General features: G+C 41.8%; 1 protein-coding gene across 2 annotated transcripts in view; it reads left to right on the plus strand.

The window, feature by feature from the left end:
* Positions 1-13,389, plus strand: part of dtna (dystrobrevin, alpha) — a 268,122-nt gene that overhangs the window by 26,810 nt on the left and 227,923 nt on the right. The gene's annotated exons all lie outside the window — the stretch shown is intronic.

Here is a 13,389-nt window from a genome sequence, read left to right on the forward strand (position 1 = left end):
GGTTGGGTGTTCCACCTGTTAGCATTGTTCTGTGGTACACTCCGTTTGGCTCCGCCTTCTTACAGGAGTATAAAGGTCACTGCTACTTCCTAGTAGCCCTTAGTCTGGGATAGTATTGTTAAGCAGTATGCTCTATTCTTGTTGTGAATAAAAGCCTTTATTCCCGGGTACGTCCTAGCCTCCCGTGTGAATCAATCGCGCATCACGCTAAAAGAGATACTCAGAAGTGTTTGATAAGTATGGGGTCCATGCAGTCCTTCAAACGGAAACTGAACAAGTTGCCCAGAAAAGAGTATACAATGAGTTGAAAGGGAAGACAAATATAAGGATAGTTATGTCCATGAGTTACAGGGGTGTTCTTGAGTTATTGCAAACATGTAAACTGGTTTAATTGCATCTGGGTGCTGGCGAAAAATTTCCCACAACTTTTAGCCATTGTTTTTTCTTCTCTTACAGAGGGATGCATTGATGGTGTACTTGGGCTACATAATGTTTGTATAGCACAGGTTTGTTGAACCAGGTTGTCTTTTCCTGTCCTTTTTTCACAAGCTAGGCATAGCTACTAATAAATGAAAAAGTGTAATACAGAATTTCTTAATTTCGAGATGATGTATCCTCTTATCAGTTTTCATCTCCAGAATTCATAGAGCAGCCTCTTTGATTTTGCAGAGTGCTCTGTCCTGAATGGAATAAAACAGTTTTGAGGTGCTGGAATTTGGAAAAACATGGACCCCAAAGTGCTTGCCCTTTAATCTTAATATGTCTGTGTGTAATCATGCTGCAGGCTTTTGTTGGAAGCATGTTTTGTGGGAACAGCTTTACGATTGTCAATCTATACTTCAATTGGCAGATACAAAATTTGATCTGCAGCTACATGAGCCTGCGCAAAACAGTGACGGAGTTATAATGTTTTATGAGTGCTTTGGATTGGCATCGGCCCAAATGTAACAGAACTCCATGTGGCATGTAAATCTGTTCATCTGTTCTTTTCTGAAGAAACGGGGGCTTGCATTTATGTAGCACCTTTCATGTTTTCAGAACATCCTGGGGTGTTTCACAGCCAATTAATTATTTTTGAAGCATTGTTACTGCTGTTTGTAGGCCAATATGGTATCGGGGTTTTTACATCGCAGTATACTAAATAAGAAAAATTATCAATATGTCTGTTTTTGGTGGTGTTGATTGAGGAATAAATATTGGCCAGGACTTGAGGTGTTTCCCTTGCGCTTTTAATAGTGTCATGGGATTCATTTTCATCCAACTGAAAAAGCCAATAGACCTCTATTAAAAATTTCATTTCAAAGATAGGTAATGGGGTCCTCCCACAGTATTATATCAAAGTGTCAGCCTAAATTAGGAGTTTGTGAGGTAAGGTTAAGCAGGTTAGATCTACACCCATTGAAGTTTAGAAAAACAAGAGATGATCTTACTGAACCATATAAGATCCTGAGGGAATTTGACAGGATGTTGGCTGAGAAAATGCTTCCTGTTGTGGGGGAATCTAGAACTAGGGGGGAACAGTTTGAGAATGAGGGGTCTACTGGGTTGTTAATCTGTGAATTCTCTTCCCTCGAGAGCAGTGGAGGTTGGGTCATTGAAAATATTAAAGGCTGATTTAAACAGATATTTGATCGACAACGGAGTTGAGGGTTATGGAGAGCAGGCAGGTGCTCGAGTGGTCAAATGGCTCATTACTGCTCCTTATTCTTGCGTTCTATGTGAACCCTGGAGGAGGGCCTGAACTCATAACCCTTTGATGTCCAGGCAAAAATGCCATTACAGAGCCAAGCTGAAGTTCCAAGAAGTAAGCTTGCCGTGGTAGTATTTAATGCCTGATTCACTTCCAGCTCCTCAATGTACAAAGCACCAAGTTTTTCCTTCAGCCACCTGCTCACATGCTGTGAAGTTCTCCTGGATGATGAGTGTCCTTATGCACGCACAAGTTCCTGAAGGAGCAGCTCAAGAGATGCATCACTTTTTCATCAGCATTTCTCAGAGGATTGAAATGTAAATGCAGCTGCAGACTTTCAACAAACATGGGTATTCCCAGTTCTCTTAATCCCCAAAGAAAAGTTCCTGGCATGAAGCCCAGGACAGGCTGGGAGGTTTCCATAAATAAATAAATGAGACCAAACTTCAAAGACTGTGTGAGTTCAGGTGTTGTGAGCCTCGCTCCCAAACACTGGGAAATCTACACTGCTAAGCCCATGCAAAGATTTATGCAATTGATTTAGACATTTTGGCACAGATATTCCATTTGTTGGAGATCAGACGTACAACAGATGATGTGCATTGTGATCCTATGGAAGTCCCGACACACTGACCGGTAGGAATTACCCAGAAAATTTGGACTCCCAATGTGCTATTTCCCCTGCTCTCTGGGAGCCAGAATCAGAGAATCGAACAGTTCCTACTTGCTTACCAGCATAGTTACCCAGGAAATGTTAGATGAGGATTTTTCTGTCTAACCCCTGGGCAAGTATAAAGCTGAACCCCCCACCCCCACCGATACCACCTCAAACTTCTCCCACCCTGAGCATCCTCTTAATCCCTGACTACCCTGTCCTGACTATCCCAGCCCGACCTGACTTGTCCCCACCACTCAACTACTCCCCCGACCACCCTTGACTCCCTCCAACTTGACCTGACTAGCTCCTAACCTGACTACTTCATGAGCCAACTGCCCATCTGCCACCCTACCATATCGCCCATTTGCCACCCTAGCCACCTGCCACCTGTTATAGGGTGTTACAGTTCGGAGTTTCCGAAGAAGTTTCAGTAGCCATATCTTTATAGTTTTAAAAAAAACTTTCAGAACTATTTACAAATATGCAATAATGGACATAAACTGGGAGCTATCTCCATGCTTGCTGGTACACATGGCTCTGTCCAACACTTGACTGACCATGGGTTCCGGCACTCAGAGGTTTGCTGGAGGCCAGGAATCTGCTGAAGCCAGTTAAATGATGTACCTCTTGACTTGATCTGCCATAGTTGCTGGAGCTCCAAAGGCCAAGTCAGGAAGGGATATCAGCTGCAATCCTCAGATTAAAACGCAGAATGGAAAAGTCCTACCGCCTTCTGTCAGAGGAGATAGTGCCAGTTGACACTGTGAAGTGCCAAGGTCAACACAGCAAAGTTGGCGGTCACAGTGGAGACCTTAGTGCAAGACCGTTGTCCTGCACTACTGCAAGACATGTACTCCATGTTGCAGACACTTGTAGGTATCCCTGAGTGCCAATGCCAGAGGATGGTGGGGCTTCTTAAGCTCTCTCCAGCTGTCCCTCTCTCCCAAAGAGAGAGGGACAGCTGGAGAGAGCTTGAGAAGCCTTCCTCCCAAAGAGGAAGCCAGGGGTCCTTGGGCAGCCATAGGGAGGAGGAGCAGCTGGTTCACAGCCTGGAGCTGTCCACCCCGGTGACTCCGCGAGTGTGCCACCCAATGGAATCTCCTTTTCCTGTGACTGCTTCAACTCCAGTTCCATAGGCCAAGGAAGGTGGCACTGCCAAGCATCAGGACCCCGAAAGCAGGCCGGGACCACTTAGGTCTTGACCCTCCAGAGAAGGCCTGCCAAGCTTATCACAGACAACCTCTCCCTCCAGGATCACTTCTTCCTCATCCACTTCAACATCCTCCTCAACTGAAGAAATATATTTTTAGTGATCCAGGAGGATGTAGCTTTGAATGCTTTTCCTTTCTTCCTCATGGGAATGTGTCTAGCCTATCACTGAATCATCTAACTTTGAATGGCATCCATTGCTCATTTAAATAAATATTTTCAAATGTTTTATTGTGGTTATTCTGGCATCTTTTGCAGAAAAATTCAAAAACATTTATTGGCATGATTATGACATCCTGGGAAAAATTTATAGTTGTACAAGTTCTTCTGTGCTCACACCTTTATTAGATTTATGTAACGTTTTTCAATTTTTAATATTTGGTAGCATTTATTTTGTGCCAAATTAAGTTAATAATGAAAGAAAAGTTGGCTAACTGTCAAAATATGTCATAAGTCCCTTGTATATCACTTTGATATTTGAACTGGAAATTTTAGCCATTGATTTTCTGGTTTGCTTATGACTGCTCAGCAGTTTCCTTTGCTTCATTTTTATTAGGCTGTCTTCCACTGGCCATAAACTTGATTATAATTGATCTCATTTTTGAAGAAATTAATCACAAACTTTTAGCAAGCCTGTCAATACAATCTTTTTAGGTGGTTATTTGTATATTTATTTATATAACCCTTAGATTAAGAACATAGAACAGAGAACAGTACAGCACAGCACAGAACAGGCCCTTCGGCCCACGATGTTGTGCCGAGCTTTATCTGAAACCAAGATTAAGCTATCCCACTCCCTATCATCCTGGTGTGCTCCATGTGCCTATCCAATAACCGCTTAAATGTTCCTAAAGTGTCTGACTCCACTATCACTGCAGGCAGTCCATTCCACACCCCAACCACTCTCTGCGTAAAGGACCTACCTCTGATATCCTTCCTGTATCTCCCACCACGAACCCTATAGTTATGCCCCCTTGTAATAGCTCCATCCACCCGAGGAAATAGTCTTTGAACGTTCACTCTATCTATCCCCTTCATCATTTTATAAACCTCTATTAAGTCTCCCCTCAGCCTCCTCCGCTCCAGAGAGAACAGCCCTCGCTCCCTCAACCTTTCCTCATAAGACCTACCCTCCAAACCAGGCAGCATCCTGGTAAATCTCCTCTGCACTCTTTCCAGCGCTTCCACATCCTTCTTCTAGTGAGGTGACCAGAACTGCACACAATATTCCAAATGTGGTCTCACCAAGGTCCTGTACAGTTGCAGCATAACCCCATGGCTCTTAAACTCCAACCCCTGTTAATAAAAGCTAACACACTATAGGCCTTCTTCACAGCTCTATCCACTTGAGTGGCAACCTTTAGAGATCTGTGGATATGAACCCCAAGATCTCTCTGTTCCTCCACAGTCTTCAGAACCCTACCTTTGACCCTGTAATCCACATTTAAATTAGTCTTACCAAAATGAATCACCTCACATTTATCAGGGTTAAACTCCATTTGCCATTTTTCAGCCCAGCTTTGCATCCTATCTATGTCTCTTTGCAGCCTACAACAGCCCTCCACCTCATCCACTACTCCACCAATCTTGGTGTCATCAGCAAATTTACTGATCCACCCTTCAGCCCCCTCCTCTAAGTCATTAATAAAAATCACAAAGAGCAGAAGACCAAGCACTGATCCCTGCGGCACTCCGCTAGCAACCTGCCTCCAATCCGAAAATTTTCCATCGACCACCACCCTCTGTCTTCGATCAGACAGCCAGTTACCTATCCAATCGGCCAACTTTCCCTCTATCCCACACCTCCTCACTTTCATCATAAGCCGACCATGGGGGACCTTATCAAACGCCTTACTAAAATCCATGTATATGACATCAACTGCCCTACCTTCATCAACACACTTCGTTACCTCCTCAAAAAATTCTATCAAATTTGTGAGGCACGACTTGCCCTTCACGAATCCGTGCTGACTATCCCGGATCAATCCGCATCTTTCTAAATGGTCGTAAATCCCATCTCTAAGGACCTTTTCCATCAATTTACCAACCACCGAAGTATAATTACCAGGGTCATTTCTATTCCCTTTCTTAAACAGAGGAACAACATTCGCCATTCTCCAGTCCTCTGGCACCATCCCCGTGGACAGCGAGGACCCAAAGATCAAAGCCAAAGGCTCTGCAATCTCATCCCTTGCCTCCCAAAGAATCCTAGGATACATTTCATCAGGCCCAGGGGACTTATCGACCTTCAGTTTATTCAAAACTGCCAGGACATCCTCCCTCCGAACATCTATTTCCTCCAGCCTATTAGCCTGTAACACCTTCTCTTCCTGAAAAACATGGCCCCTCTCCTTGGTGAACGCTGAAGAAAAGTATTCATTCATCACCTCGCCTCTCTCTACTGACTCCATACACAAGTTCCCACTACTGTCCTTGACCGGCCCTAACCTCACCCTGGTCATTCTTCTATTCCTCACATAAGAATAAAAGTCTATAACAATAGCTGCAAGATTAGTTTTGTGGCAGTTTAGCATTTGGCTTGCATTTTTCTGTGTAGAAGCAGTTTGCCAAATAAAATAGAATTGAGAGCTGTTCTAGCAGAAGTTTCCTAAATCTTTCAAATCACCCACCACTAAAGGTTGATGGTCCTGAGGTTACACAGTGCTGCACAGGTGGGAAGAAATTGGGACGGTGAAGATGATCGATCACACAAGTTTGTAATTCTGCAAATCTTGACGGGGAGACCCTGAAAGAAGAAAACATGTATATAGTGCCTTCCATGACCTCAGGACGTCAAAGGACTTTACAACCAGTGAAATACTTTTTTTTTTCAGAAGTTCCAACATCTGATCATTTCTTACATTATAAGTGATTGCATTCAAAAACCAATTAATTGGCTATGAATTGCTTTGAGATGCCCAGTGGTCATGAAGAGTGCTATATAAATGCAAGCCTTTCTTTCCTTTATCATTTGCAGGTACTTTGAGAATTTTGAGAGATTAAAGAGAGCTGTGTACAGTGAAATAATAGATTTTCCTTTCTGGATTCTAATTTGCCATGGACAATGATGAAACCAATGCAGTAAAGAAGTATGTAAGCCAGGAGAGTGCAATATGATACAATCAGATGATATCTGACTTGCAGTTACCCTACCACGGGGTTTATGGACCACAGGAGGAGCTATCTGGACTTTCCTTCAAGGGTATTTTAGTTGAGGTTTTCATCCAAATATCACATCAGAGATGTGTTGGAACATGATTTGCAGTCTGTTTCCATCAGGGCAGTGCCTTGCCTCTGGCTGTTAAGGTGACATCAACTCTTAATGTTTATGCATCCAGGTAGCCTCTGCTGACATTAGTCACAGGAGCCAGTCAACAGTTCATCACTGCATTAAACATGTCATGTCATTCTACCACTGCTACTTGTTATCATGTTGACTATCCTTTGTGCCTAAAATTATTTTCACATGAAGTCTGAAATTCTTAACCCCCTGAAGTGCTACTGCGGTATCAGAGGCTATGATCTTGGTCTGTTGTTTATACCCCCTCTGGTGAGAGTCAGCTCCTTCCTCATTATCCTCCGATCTCCTCCTGCTCACTGGTGCTCTTTGTCTGGCTGTCGTTTGATGTGCCAGCCCAGTTACACCCACTTAGTGACAATTGATGAATCAGTTGACCCACAGGGGGTGTTAGGATAGTCGTTACTCAATTCCATAAGCGTTCAGGAACTTTGAGACATAAATTACATTAATTTTCGGAACATATGAATTCTGATTCATAATCAGAAACAAATGGGAGGCCATTCACGCAGTCACTGTAGAGTAAAGGGTAAACATCAGAAGACTTAGATCACGTACCAAACAACTCCAGAACAGCTGCTTTCCTGTTGCCATCTGACTTTTGAATGAACCTAAAATTAAGTTGATTTTTCTCTACACCATGGCTATGACTGTAATACTACATTCTGCACCCTCTCCTTTCCTTCTCCCCTCCGTACCCTATGAACGGTATAGCATGCAAGAAACAATACTTTTCACTGTATCCCAATGCATGTGACAATAAATCAAATACATGATGCTGATGTAATAATGATGCCAGTTCACATTACTGCAAAGTAAAAGCGATCTGGAAGGAGGAAAAGCTCCAACCTCAGGTCCAAATGTGTGAAATCTTCCTATAAATAAAGAACAGTAGTTTTAGAAATGACAAACTCGACCTGTAGACCTCAAAAGCTCTGTCTAGACCCCAGCCACACAAAACATGGTGACAGCGATAAAGAGACGCAGCGAGCCTTAGAATATACAGGGCTGGCAAGGAAAGAGATCCTTGAAGGAAGGACAAAGGAAAAAAATTAAGACTCCCAAGATATTTGAATATCGGTGGAGCAGGAGATATAAGCTGAGATGCACACCTGCAGACGAGGGAGCAGTGAGTACAGGCCCAAAGCAACAGAACATAAGCAGGAACAATTCCAGGGCTCAGCTGCAGCATGGAATGCTCATTACAACTCTCAGAACCATTTTAAGTTGAAGGCTTGCAACAGGCCCAACTGGGAGAAAAGGATTCACAAGGTAAAGAACTGCATTACACAAAAAACTGATTGCACAAAAAGACAAGGGGAGTACATCACTTTATGCAGCAGGATCTGTCACTGATGACATGACAGCAAAGTGGGGGATTGGTGAAACTACAACTTATGAAGAAGTCCTACAAGTTTTTGATAGTTATTTTGGTGTGCATCAGAATTTAACAGCAGAAAGGGCTAAATTTTAAAAGAGAAAGTCAAGACCAGGCAAAAGCATGGATTCATTCATCAATTTGTCTAGACTGGCAGGGACCTGCAACCAAGGAATCCTAAAGGCTGTGCTGTTTCATGACAGAATTGTAGTTGTAGTCCTCGGCAAAGCACGATCAGATCTCTTGCAGACAAGATAGGATTTATTACTGGTGAGAACAGCACAGAGTGTGAGGCAAACGGAACTCGGGAAACAGAGTTGGAAGTTTGCTCGCAGTGAAGGAGAGGTCCCGTGAAGAAGATCGAGTAAGATTATTCAGTTTGGAGGCCATGAACGAGAGCGTACCAAAATCTAAGCGTGCCAACCGCCATTCTGAAATCTCTTTGGGGTGGGAACAAATGGCACAAATGAGCAGAATGTCTGGGGGAGGGGTAAGACTACCACAAGATTTGACGTATTAAACACAAAGTGGATGGACAACCTACAGAGTTTAAACTAGACACAGGAACAGGGATTTCTGCTCTATCAGATGAGGCTAAATGGCTCAAAAAGATTACATCACAACCCTCATCTATTAAATTACAAGGACTAAAGTGAAAGGCCAGCCCATGGCAAAGCTAACCTATAAAGATGGAAGGGACAATCCTTTAAAACAGAGATAAGGAGGAATTTCTTCAGCCAGAGTGGTGAATCTGGAATTTTTTGCCGCAGAAGGCTGTGGAGGCCAGGACATTGAGTGTCTTTAAGATGGAGATATATAGGTTCTTGATTAATAAGGGGGTCAAGGGTTATGGGGAAAAGGCAGGAGAATAGGGATGAGAAAAAATTCAGCCATGATTGCATGGCAGAGCAGACTCAATGGGCCGAGTGGCCTAATTCTGCTCCTATGTCTTATGGTCTTGCATGTGACCGTAATAATTCAAAAATCAAATCATGTAAAACTGTAACTCATTTCTATTGTGGTCTTGTCCTCAATAACCTTTCTTTCCCTTATCCCAATTTTATTGTATGACTGCAAAAGGGGTGGGCATTGCAAAACCTCTTTCACACATTTTGTGTAAAATAAACCAACCCTTTTATTTGATGTTATCTCGAGTTTGCTCTGTGTATATTCACAGAGGATTGGAACACTCCAAATTTTAGGGCTGAAAATACTTATAAAGAGTGAAATCAAAAATCAGGGTTGTTTTAAATTAAACCACCACCTGTCTGTAACCAAGATTTTTCCAGTCTCACCATGGATATGCTATTAATTTCATTTACCTGTTAACAAGCAGATAGGTATAATTTAAACACCCACTTGTTTCGGGTGGAATTTGGAGATAATTGAACTTCCATGTTAAGTGGGCTGGGAAATGACAATTCCTGGAATGATCTAAAGTATGAAACATAAAAGTCGGTTGTTACTCCATTATGTTACTCACTGCAGTAAATTATCACAATAGGTTGATTCAGGACTATTGGCAGACCCTTTAACTGGAGGTATTTTAACCATATAAAACCACCAATGCTGCGGGACATTAGACCACTGCAGACAAAACTAGCGGAGTTGAGAGAGAAAAACAGCATTAGCATTTAAAGTTTGTGACATTTTGGAAGGCAGGAGTGATTAAATGACAAAGCAATGATGATGCAAGGCAAAAGGAATTGTAAGTAACTCATCGTCAAGTTTAACATTTTCAGGTCAAAACCATTGTTCTCTTTTTCAGACAGCAGCTGCTGATAATGATTTTGTCATTGGCAGCAGCTCCAAACACATAATCTGTTTCCTTCCATGCCCCATTACCACCCTCCTTTTCCTTTCACTGTGCTCTCTTGCCACTTAATTTCTCCTAATTCCATTCCTTCTCCACCTCTGTGCATGTCTGGGTGATGCTCCATGTCCAGAGAGTGTCATTCCCCTGGCGCCTGTTGCCTTGGTGACTTGTTGTTCCAGTGCAGTTGCTGGGGAAACACGTGAACCTCTGGGATTGATGGTAGTTCTGTACTCAGTAGAGCTAGTAAGATCCCTTCATCCTGACCAGCCAAATGCAGTGAATGAGCAGCCTCGCAACTTGAGCATATATACCTGCAATTGTTCCTGAATATGTGGTTGAGTTTTTTCAACCCCATTTTGAGTTGTCATCTGTGCAAGCATGGGTCATCTTTCCTCCTGGTACCTTTTGTGTCTTTGAGATTTGTTTGTTCCAATTTCTCACTGCTTGGCTCATTGGAGACTTCGTTCATCAAGTTTTTTCTCCATTATATACTCCGCTCAATATCATGGAACTCATTCCCTAATAGCACTGTGGATGTACCTACACCACATGGACTGCAGCAGTTCAAGAAGGCAGCTCACTGCCAACTTCAGATGGGTATTTAGAGATGGGTAATAAATGCTGGCTGAGCCAGCGATGCCCATGTATGGATATACAAGATTGTATCAATGACATAATTTAAATGCCAACCTGTTTTGATAGGAGAACATGGAAGCCTGGAGAGGAAGCAAGGTAAACAAATGTATTTGTGCTTATAGGAGAGCAAATCAATATATTTTTAAAACAAATGATCACTCTGGGATCAATTAGATTTCTCATGGGCAGTCTTGGAGCTTTGAATAGATTCACAACATAACTCATGCCAGCTCTCCGCTGTGTCTGGGATGTGTCCTCTTTGTGTTGCATTTATCAATCTGTTTATGTTACCTATTGTTTCTCTGTCACCTGCAACTGTTCCTTGTTTATCTCCTTTCATATGTGCACTTAGTTTCCGATATTTTGAACTATGATTACTCCATTCTCAAATATTTTAACAAAGAACAATACAGCACAGGAACAGGCCCTTCGGCCCTCCAAGCCCGCGCTGCTCCCTGGTCCAAACTAGACCATTCTTTTGTATCCCTCCATTCCCACTCCGTTCATGCGTTTAATGTAATGTTTAAACCTCCATGACATGTGGAATGTGACCCAATCCAGCCTGTAGCCTCAATTGCTCACCTTCTCAATTACTTCTCTTCTTCCAATTGCAGGTTTGTCATAGCAATAAATATTTATTTTATATTTACCATTTTGAAGTTAATAGTTTTATCAATATATGAATAATTAAGCATTTTCTATATTTTGTGAAATATTCGGCATGTATTCTATCTTATTCCAATCATGATGTCCTAACTAACTAAGAATGTTTGCCAGGATGTTGCCTGGTCTCAAAGGTGTTGGCTATGAGCAGAGGCTGAATAAACTAGGATTGTTTTCAGTGGAAAGATAGAGGCTGAGGGGAGATCTGATAGAGGTCTACAAAATTATGAGAAGCATAGACAGGGTGGAAGTGTCAATTACAAGGGGGCACATGTTCAAGGGGAAAGGCTTAAGGGAGTTGTGCAGGGGAAGCTGTCCTAATTTTATCTGAGCCTTGATGAAAGCTCATCTTCCTGCATGTAAATCATTCAAATATGCAGAAAAAATGGGACTAATTGTGGTACCTCAAGAGTAAGAAGACCATTGCACAGCACACAAAGTAACTTGGGAATTGATCTATATTTTGATTGATATGCAGTCTACCCTTGAACCATCTGGAGTCAATTGTTTGTATTAATCACCTATGTCAGGATGATTGTCTGATTGACTTGTTAATGTTTTTATGCAGCATTTCACTGATCATCACATGATTCCTTTCACAGAGGCCTTTGCTGAAAGGATTACTGTATTCATGACCATAATGTTCTCATTTTCACCCATGTTTGTGTACTGGTTGGAAAATTTCCCCCCATTATCAGTTGCAAACTTCACTGGTGCCCCAAGTCCAGTCCTTATCTATTTCTGCATGATTTTGTCTAGCATAACCCTTTTATCCTAAGTACTTTGTAGAAAGAATAATTCCAGCTGTGAGGTGTATGAATACAGAATGAAAATATTTCTGTTTTTATATCATAATTTCTGATCCATGGCACCTACTTCATTGAAATGACGTACCAATGGAAGGTTTACACTAAGATTTGGCAGTGTGCCTCAATATTTTCTTCCATATTCACATTTCTCACTGATCCCTTCTGCTAGCCTGATGTATTCTTCAACCACAGCTGCATCCTTTAGCAAGATTTTTTAAACTTTTGACAAGTAGGGTGAGCAAATTGTCTATTTAATTTGAAGACAATGGCTTTTTATCTCTCCAATTCTTATTGCCTGATTCCATTAATACTTATCAAACTCTGATGAGAAACATCAGGTTTTATTAAGGGAATACCAATAATGCCCTGACTGATTAAACTTCAGATTCATTGACTTTCCAAAAATAATTGCCATATCATACTTAATATCAAGTTTTATTTCTGCCTTTTTCACATGTTTACTCAACAGTATAGGTATCTCACTAGAGATTACATCAGGATATATGAAATGGTTTATTCCAGCTATTTTATAAGGAACTATTCTGTTTAGTAATCTGTGTTGCCATAACCTAACCTAAAGTAAGTTTATTCCTTAACCTTGTGTTGTTCTCACTATATAGCGAATCAAGTTGACGTTTTAACCAATCTGGTCCACATATTGTCAAATTGTGAACATATCCAGCACTGCACAGTTAAATGAGTTTGTGACTTAACACATTCATCACAGGATTCAAACTCATTGTGAGCATTGACTTCCCTTGACATTATTTGACCAAGCATGACATCAAGGAACCCGAGCAAAACTGGTGTCAATGGAAATCAGGAGGAAAATGCTCCACTGGTCGGAATCATACTTGGCACAAAGAGAAATGGTTGTTCTGGTTGGAGGTTAATCATCATAGTTCCAGGATATCACTGCAGCATTTCCTCAGGATAGTGTCTTGGGACCAACCATCTTCAGTTGTTTCATCAATGACCTTCCTTCCATTATAAGATCAGAAGTAGGGATGTTCGCTCATGACTGTACAATGTTCAGCACCATTTGCGAATCCTCCAATACTGAAGCAGTCCGCGTCCAAATGCAGCAAGACATAGATAATATCCTGGCAAGTCACAAGTAACATTTGCATCACAAGTGCCAGATCATCTCCAATAGAGAGAATTTAACATTCACTCCTTGACATTCAATGCATTACCATCGCTGGAGCCCCACTATCAACATCCTGGGGTTA

The sequence above is a fragment of the Mustelus asterias genome, chromosome 7 (genome assembly GCF_964213995.1).
Source record: "Mustelus asterias chromosome 7, sMusAst1.hap1.1, whole genome shotgun sequence".
NCBI classification, from domain to species: Eukaryota; Metazoa; Chordata; class Chondrichthyes; order Carcharhiniformes; family Triakidae; genus Mustelus; species Mustelus asterias.